General features: G+C 38.7%; 1 pseudogene; it reads left to right on the top strand.

The window, feature by feature from the left end:
- The first annotated feature begins 2,829 nt into the window (after nucleotides 1–2,829).
- Nucleotides 2,830–4,587, top strand: LOC148725666 (uncharacterized; annotated as a pseudogene).
- The last annotated feature ends 3,687 nt before the right edge of the window (nucleotides 4,588–8,274 follow it).

The raw sequence follows: 8,274 nt of genomic DNA on the forward strand, positions 1-8,274 counted from the left end.
AGTGATATTACTTATGACTAATCGGAAGTTATTAATGATGTGAGGGGTATTATATTACGAGGTAAATTGACCAATCAGAGCGCGCGCGTTACTTTGGTTATGTTATATTACGAAGTAATTTGTTTTTTCCAACTGATTTGATACTGTAATTAGTCGCTGTACCAACTCATAATCAGCTCAGTTGATGTAACCAAGTAATTCAATTATAGGTTAGTTGCGAGAAAAGAGATTAACAACGGAATGGGTATGGTTTTTCATACTCACTCAAAGTGTTTTTTTAGGTGTTGAGTTTCGAACTTAAGAGCAAACGTTACCAAAATTCAAGCATTTTTAAAATTTCGTGGCAACAGCTCAAAAATCAATTTGGCCCATAATCTCATGTTAGGTAGACCTCAATGTAAAACAAAACACTGCTAGTTCGTTTTGCTGAATATCGATTAGTTTTCGAGAAAATCGATAATCATTGAATTTTGTAAAAAAACCCCGCTTTTTCAATGCGAAATTTAGGACAATTCATGACGCCTTGCATTACAAAATAGAACAATCCAGGGCAATAAAATCTGAACGACGTCAAAAAATACCGTTAAAACAATTTTTAGCAATTCTCGACCATTACTTTTATTATCTAATTTAATTTGATCGACTTATTTTTATCGAGAAGAAAACTTATCTAAAATGAGCCAATTATTTAAACTTATGGTACTGCATATAATTCAATGAAAACCTAGTGTTTAAAAGTCAAAGAGTTGTTCTTTTAGAGCCCTAAAAGATTTTTTGAGGAATTGATTCAGAGCGAAGGAATCGATTTTTAAACTTGTCCCGCGCGTAACATGACACTGCAACGCACATTACACTTGACAGAAGCAGCTAAAAAGTTAAGCAGAATACATTAAGTCTATACGTAGAAAAAAGCAAAGACAAACAGAACTCTGTTTAAGAACAAATGAAGGCAAAAGAGTGACAAATGTGATCGCTGGAGAGAAATCATTACCTGAGCAAAAAAAAAGTTTCGCGGTGTTGCCCCGGGAAAACCTTGTGTAATGATAAAAACGTCGTTGCTATCATATTTAATTAAGAATGTCGGCACTAATCAAAAACAGGTGTTAGTTTTTGTTTGTTTTGAACGAACTGAGACAATTTCTTTGTAGTCTAAAGTGGAGTCGTCACTTTGTAACAGGTTTAATGAAACGTTGGTAAGCTCAGCGAGTTGCAACGCGTGTTATTGAGTGAATATGGAGCCGTGCCGTTCTTTTAAGTCTATCGTAGAAGGAATGTGGGGATTTGACACTAGAGACAGGAAAAAAGAAGCACAAATTATCCCTTTACTGGCCTGTTCAAAACCAATTTCCAACCATACAGCAAGCCTGGGATTTTCCGGTCTAGAGGACGAAGTTGACCTTATCCTCAGCCGAGCAGCAGTATTAACTCAACCTGCAAACATAAATTCTATGACCGTTTGTCCCTTTCATCGCGAAAAACTTGATTTGGGCTGGCGGCGGGGATCTACTGCTAGTTGTAGAGTGCCAGAGGCATTATTCAATTATGACAGAAGAGGCAAAAAGTGGCCGAAAGGCGACCGAAGAATCGTGAATAATTTTAAAGAAAACTTGAGTGTTTCTTCAAATAGGCCCAGGTAAGTTTACATTTTGAAAACTTGGTTTCACTCAACTGAATTCTCTTCGTTTCCTAAAAAAAAAAAAGGCTTAAAGCCTTTGACTTTAATTTTCTTAGGTATTTGCGCATCTTGTCGAAAAACCCTTAAGCTGCTTACAGCAGAAGAAGAAGAGTCTACGGTCGTGGTAAGTTCGACTTCTCGTTCCATTGACTCCAGTGCCGTATTAATGCAGATGGAAAAATTGAATCTGGTAAGCTTCGATCCCCATTATGATATTTATAGTCAGCTTGCCTCTGTCATTGTGTTAAGTATCAGGCAAAACACACCAAGCAGGTTCTCCCTATTCAATTTATTTGTTTCTATAAAGTTAGAGGGGACTGGTGACTCATCACACCATACTTTTTTTGTCTCAAAATGCGTAGAATATTTGGCTGGTTCCCGCGGATTTTCGCTGGGGCTAGTTACAGGAAACTAGTACTGCTAAAAAAGCTATGCTATCGGCTTCCGTAATGCAAAGAAAGTTTTCTGTTTATATGGGATTTTGACATGTTTTAATCTGTACTCTCTCTTAAATAGAACTCAAAAGGAAAGATAACCGCGAGGAGACTGGAACAAATGATTGGTTTCTGTAGTTGACCCCTGTTCAATAAATTGTCGTGGATTTAAATCCATTTTTCTAATCTTTTTCCTCCCCCCCCCTCCTCCCCCTTTTTCCTTTCTGTATTTTTCTCCTTCTGATCATTTAAATTTTCCCTCTTATTCTCTTCTCTTTCCTTTGTTGTTGTGGTTTAGAAAGAGATGGATAAAGGGGAGGAGTTAAAAGAAGAAGAAGAGGAAGATGAAATCTCTTTTACCCCAATATCAAGTCCTATATTAGAAAGTAATCTCTATGAACCATCTTTTGCCGAAGAAAAAACTATAACATCAAGGGAGAAGTTGAATAAATTCCTGATTTCAAGAGAAATAAGTCCAATTCGCCATTCCCTAGAAACACCTGTCCATGGGCAGAAGCTTCCGAGCGGACAATAAGGCTTTATACTGGAAAGCTAGTACAGGTTGTCATTGCATGCTTGGATGAAATTGTTCCTGGGGAAAATGAAACTTTATTATTTTCACTGGTTAAATGAGAGCTTGAAGAAAGTGCTATTGACTCCTCTCTGATGGAAGGTTTGGCCGAATGTTATATCAACGCAAACTATTGGAGCTCTCGAAGGCAGATTTTGTCCATCATGGTGGGTAAGGTGAATTTCAAAGATTTGCAGAATCGAATACCTAATTTGTCCAGGCATCGTTTTAACATAGCTAGACATCATTTATTGCTCCACGGCAGAGGTACAAACGTACAATTTGTTAAAGGCACAAGAATGTACACTGTGCCAGAAAAAACTCGATCATTTTTGGTCGTTCATCGCCGGTACCCACATAATTCAAGACTTGCCTTTTGGCGAGAAAACTCTGAAACTGTCCTCAAATACGGAAATAAAGGTTCTCAATGTTGTTCGATGTCTCATCCCTGAGTATATTGTCCTTCAGTATCTAAGCTACTGCAGTGATGTGGACTTCGTACCAGTGAGTCGCAGCACGCTATTCAAAGTTCTCAGTGTATGTTCTGCATCCATTTGGAAATCTCTGCAAGGTTTGGACTGTTTCAGCTGCCGGCGCCAAAGCTTTCGACGAACCAGAAGAAGTGATTGACAAACTTGGAGATAATTATGGAAAAGGTTTCACGTGGGCCGAGGTGCAGAAAGAGAAACTTTACCTAGCGAATCATCTAGCTATCTAAAAGGTGACTACAAGGTAAGATTGTTTCGGTCTGGGATGTTTCAGCTTTCTTGGCTTTGCTACCACGTTAGTGCACCTTAAAGGGATAATAAATCATAACGGATTGAACAGAGTAAAATTCTGGAAAGATAGACATATTCAGTATATTCGTAATGCCTTTCTCCCAAGGAACGAAAACAAAAACACTGAGTTTCTTGGCACTAACTATGGTGCTTGAATTTGTGGCCGAAAAAGCCAGGATAGGTGATGCGAAGAATGACTTTAGTATATAGTGTCGTGTTATTTTAGGATCTATGAACATTTGATATCAGAGCCAAAGTAACCTGTGTATACGTTTTTCTTATGCCAGGTTGGTACATTGTGCTTTTAGATTCACTTATTGGTATATACTAAGTAGTTATTTTTGTTTTTAAGGTCCACGTATCTAAAGATTCGACGGTCGCTGATCATTGTCGGACATATGCCCGCAGTTATCCTCAAGATAACGATTACACCACAGTCTGTACGTAATCATGAACGCAATTCAAAATGTGATTGATACGAACTTCTCCCAACATTATTTCATGAAGTTAGATCAGTTATTGGCAGTATTAACTGTAGCGCTGAAGAAGGAAACGAGCTAGAGTACGAAATATCAGTCTCACAGTATTGAACCTTGTAAGGCCCATCTTCTTCGCGTTATAAATCAGAATGCTGCAAGACATAAAATTCTGGAAAATCTTGATGCACGGGCAGTGTTAGTGGTGATGTACGTGGTAGTGAACTTCCTGCCGAGGAAATTTCGTGAAAGTCAAAGCGATTGGTTCGGAAAATGTGGCATACCCTGGCATATCAGTGTAGCATTGAGAACTAATGCTAAAGATGGATCTGAATTATCGACTTTCGTTCATTCCTTCGAAAGCTGTGATCAGGAAAGCTACTTTGTACTCGCCATCATTGATGACGTCTTTCGTCAACTTAAGGAAATCATGCCAGAGTCAACTCTGTTTATATGCAAAGTGATAACGCAGGATACTATCATTGCGCGTTTGCATTACTTTCAGTCTATCATGTTGCCAGCGAGCATGCAATTGAACAAATTAAGCGTTTTGACTTTTCCGACCCCAAAGACGGAAAAAGATCTTGTGATCGTAAAGCCGCCACAATTAAAAGTCACATGTGCACCCATCTCAATTCTGGCTACCACATAGAGAAAATCTGACAAATTACGGCCAATGAGTCATCCAGCGGAATTGCTGGCGTCCGGGTGACAGTGACCTACTGCAAAGTCCACTCCAGTAAAATTAGAGGGTGTTAGTTTCATTAACAACATTGGATATACCAAGGGAAGCCTGCATGTTTGGAGAGCTTATGGAATTGGCTCTGTTAATTTTAACCAAATTAATTTTAACTAAATTATACGCGAAATCAAAGTTTATTCCATCAATATGAGCAGCAATATGTTCGTATATGGTTGTGTAGGTATTTTGTATATTTCACTTGAGGAAGCTAACAATGTGTGGTTCGAACTAAAAAGCAATTAAGAAGTAATACCTTATGTAACATTGTTCCCTAAACGGAATTAATTATTAACGGACAATAGGCAAAATTTGATTGACACTTAGGAACAATTTGCACTTTGAATGGTTTTAGTTTCCTGTCTAGTGATAGCACGTTTAGGAAAAATGTGAATCAGCCGCTTACCAGGTACAGGAGTTTAAGTTCGCCGAGTTCGGTAATTCAAGCCGCAGTTTCAGTTCAGTAGTTCATAGTTTATGGAAACCCGCCACAGAAGTAGGTTTGGTTTGAGTTTTCTACGGTAATTCTTTATTTATTTGTTGGGGATCTCAACGTCGGTGAATACCACAAATAGAGAGCTTAAGCACCAGACGTTCTTGAGGTCACGAACGCCTACCGGAAGTCATTAGAGGAACTATGTACATACTGCGCATGTCATGACGTTCGCGTGGTCACATCGCAGACGCCAGAACGCCACTTTTCAGGTTGAAGGTAGGACGCCACAAAAATATGCTGTTATTTTGTTTATAGGAGATAAATTATTGACTCAAAACCATAAAAAGCTCTTCTGCTTTTCATTAAGTGATTAAAAAACGTTTTCGTAGCGCGTAAAGTGTTTTTTGCTTAATCGATAGATTAAACGGGATTCGACGATGGCAGACAATTTTCTCGCCAAGTCTGGGTGAGTTAAGTCATTTGATTTCATGTCCATTTGAATCATCAAATGCAGAACTAAGATTTTTTTAAACCGGGTTTAAGCTTATCACAAATTACTTTGAGCGATAATTTAGAATTAAGACCCTTAAGCGACATTTAGATACAATAACAAATTGCAAAATGAGATAGATGATTGTCTTTCTGCATCGGTTGTATTTTGTAACTGCACATTGTATATCGTATGCATCTATGCTAGGTTTTGAGCAACCGACTACAAACAAAAGAATAACAAATCTCGCTGTGGTTAACGAATTTAGAAAAAGAGCAATGGTCCTCTAGGCATCCAGATCATGCACTGAAAACTTCATGCTCGCTCGTTTGTTCGCATTGTTTACACAACTATGAAGTGGTAAATTTCAAGTCGCCTAATAAATTGACGAATTATTCATTCTGTCAAGAGAGTGGGGTAAAGAAACTTATTCCCTTGCTCATTAAGGTCATATCTCTAGCATCTTTTAGCGAAGACATGTTAACACGGGTAGAAGTCCGTGTCTGAAAAACGTCGACTGCGTAACCTTCCTATTTCGCGCCAAGAACGAAGGCCTCGATCCAGTCTTACGCGGCTTCTCTGCCGTTCGTGTTGTCAAGAACGTCTGGTGCTAAGCTCTCTAATAACTGTTGTGAAATGTGTTGATTTCAGATGGAATAGTTATATCAATAAACCGTTGATTATCCGATATACGGTCGTTTCCGTAAACTTCTAAAGTTGTCGACTCGTCAGTGGTCCAAACATGCATTGTACATACCGATAACACAGCTAACTAAGAATGACACCAAATGAAAACGATAATCAGAGAAACAATAAAACATACAAAATAATTATAATTGACTTACTTTGGACTAGCTCCTAGCTTTGGTTGCGTATAATCCAACGATAGCGGTGGTAAATAGCGAGAAGATTATTGGTAGCGGACGTACAAGTAGCTTGCCACGATAGCACGTGTAGTTTTTACGAACTAAGTCCGCAAGTAACCTAATATCTACGTCTATTGTCATTACGGGGATACGTGATCAGAAATACAAATAATCAGTAAACCATAGTTAATATTTAAGGAGGGGGACACGGGGATTTGCGGTGTTGCGGTGTTGATGTTTTTTTACTGCGGTGATGCCGTGAATAAAATCTCAATTTGCGGTGTTTACAGTGATCGCAAATCCTTCGGTGTGCGATGTTTGTGTTTTTCACGCTGCGGTGTTCGGTGAAATGAAAATATTTGCGGTGCTGTGGTTTCTTGTTTGGTCTTTCTCAGACCTAAATTTAGCATGTAAACTTCGTTAATCCGTGATAATTTATGAAAAGCACGTACCATTGTGTTTAATTTTTAATGAATTACAGACCAACATTGTCAAGTTAATCTTCAATATGCTTAACCTGCCAATACGAAGCTCTTGTTAATAGATACGTAACTTGACAAGTAACTTGACCTCTGCCATCCGGAGCTCAGCCTTCTTTAGACAGGTGGAAACCATGGCCGAGGTCATAGAAAGTAATCCTGGAAATTCTGGAAACGACGAGAAGGAATACATCATCGATTGCGTGGTTTTTTTTCCACGAAGAAGGAAAGGGGGGCCAAAACTACCGGTCGAAAAATAAATTCAGATGTCGTGTCAATAGGGAGGAAAGACGGCTTTGTAAGCTAAGGGAGTGCATTTGGTAAGTTTGTAACTTAGACACTCTTAGACGTTTACTATTATTTCCTCTTTGACCTTGTTCCTTTGCTATTCTTTATATCTGAAAGTCGCCGCAGTTTAGGGTCGTCCAGAGGTCATTTTGATACCAGTCTATATCGACCTTCTCGATTTTTTATTTTTTCAAACGATTATCGATATCGAAGGATAATACCTACTAACCGAGTTCGAGGGCCGTACTGTAACTTACGGACCGAGTTTTCTCCGGTCGGATTTTATTGCCCAAGTGCGAGGTGCGCGGGCCATAAATCCCATCGGAAAAAACGAGGATCCGTAACTTACGGTACGAACCGAGAAAACGAGGTTAGTAAGATATTTATTATATCTCTCTGGGTTCACAAATAAACTTTTGAGTTTAGCGGGCCGTACAGTAAAGCCCGCTAAATTGACCAATCACAGCGCGTGTACTAACTGAGAGATATAATTGAAAAGGGGTCATTGAGCGCGCTCCGAAGAGCGATACCGGTAGATCGTTTTCACTGTCACGCAACGAAAAAATAAATCGAAAAATCTTCTGTGGATATAGTTAACAAATTGTGATGTTATAAGAGATAGATGAAGAAGACTCTTCTCCAAGTTTTCCCAAACTCCCTGCGTTTTCCCAAACTTCAGATATTCGTCGAAATGGTTTTGCGCAAATTTACAGCGCAGTTACAGAACCCGGATATGGAGCCGCCATGTTGGTTTACCTCCGTGATACACTCTTGTTTTATGCATAAGAACGTCAAATTTTAGAGCTGAGGTTGAACGTTCTTATATCTTTTTACAATTTGAGGCTGAAAACGTTCTTAAGACGTTCTTAAATTTACATGGTACACCGTATTTCAATAAATTAAAGCTGAGAGAATATAAAGTGAACTACCTTGAAAAGACTTAGTCAAACTTTGCATCACCTTATGAATTTGATAATGTGGAAGGTATTTTGAAATGGTTATAAATAAGAACTGCTGATTATTACAAAAAAAGAGATGTGT

This window comes from Stylophora pistillata, chromosome 8 (genome assembly GCF_964205215.1).
Source record: "Stylophora pistillata chromosome 8, jaStyPist1.2, whole genome shotgun sequence".
Lineage (NCBI taxonomy): Eukaryota > Metazoa > Cnidaria > Anthozoa > Scleractinia > Pocilloporidae > Stylophora > Stylophora pistillata.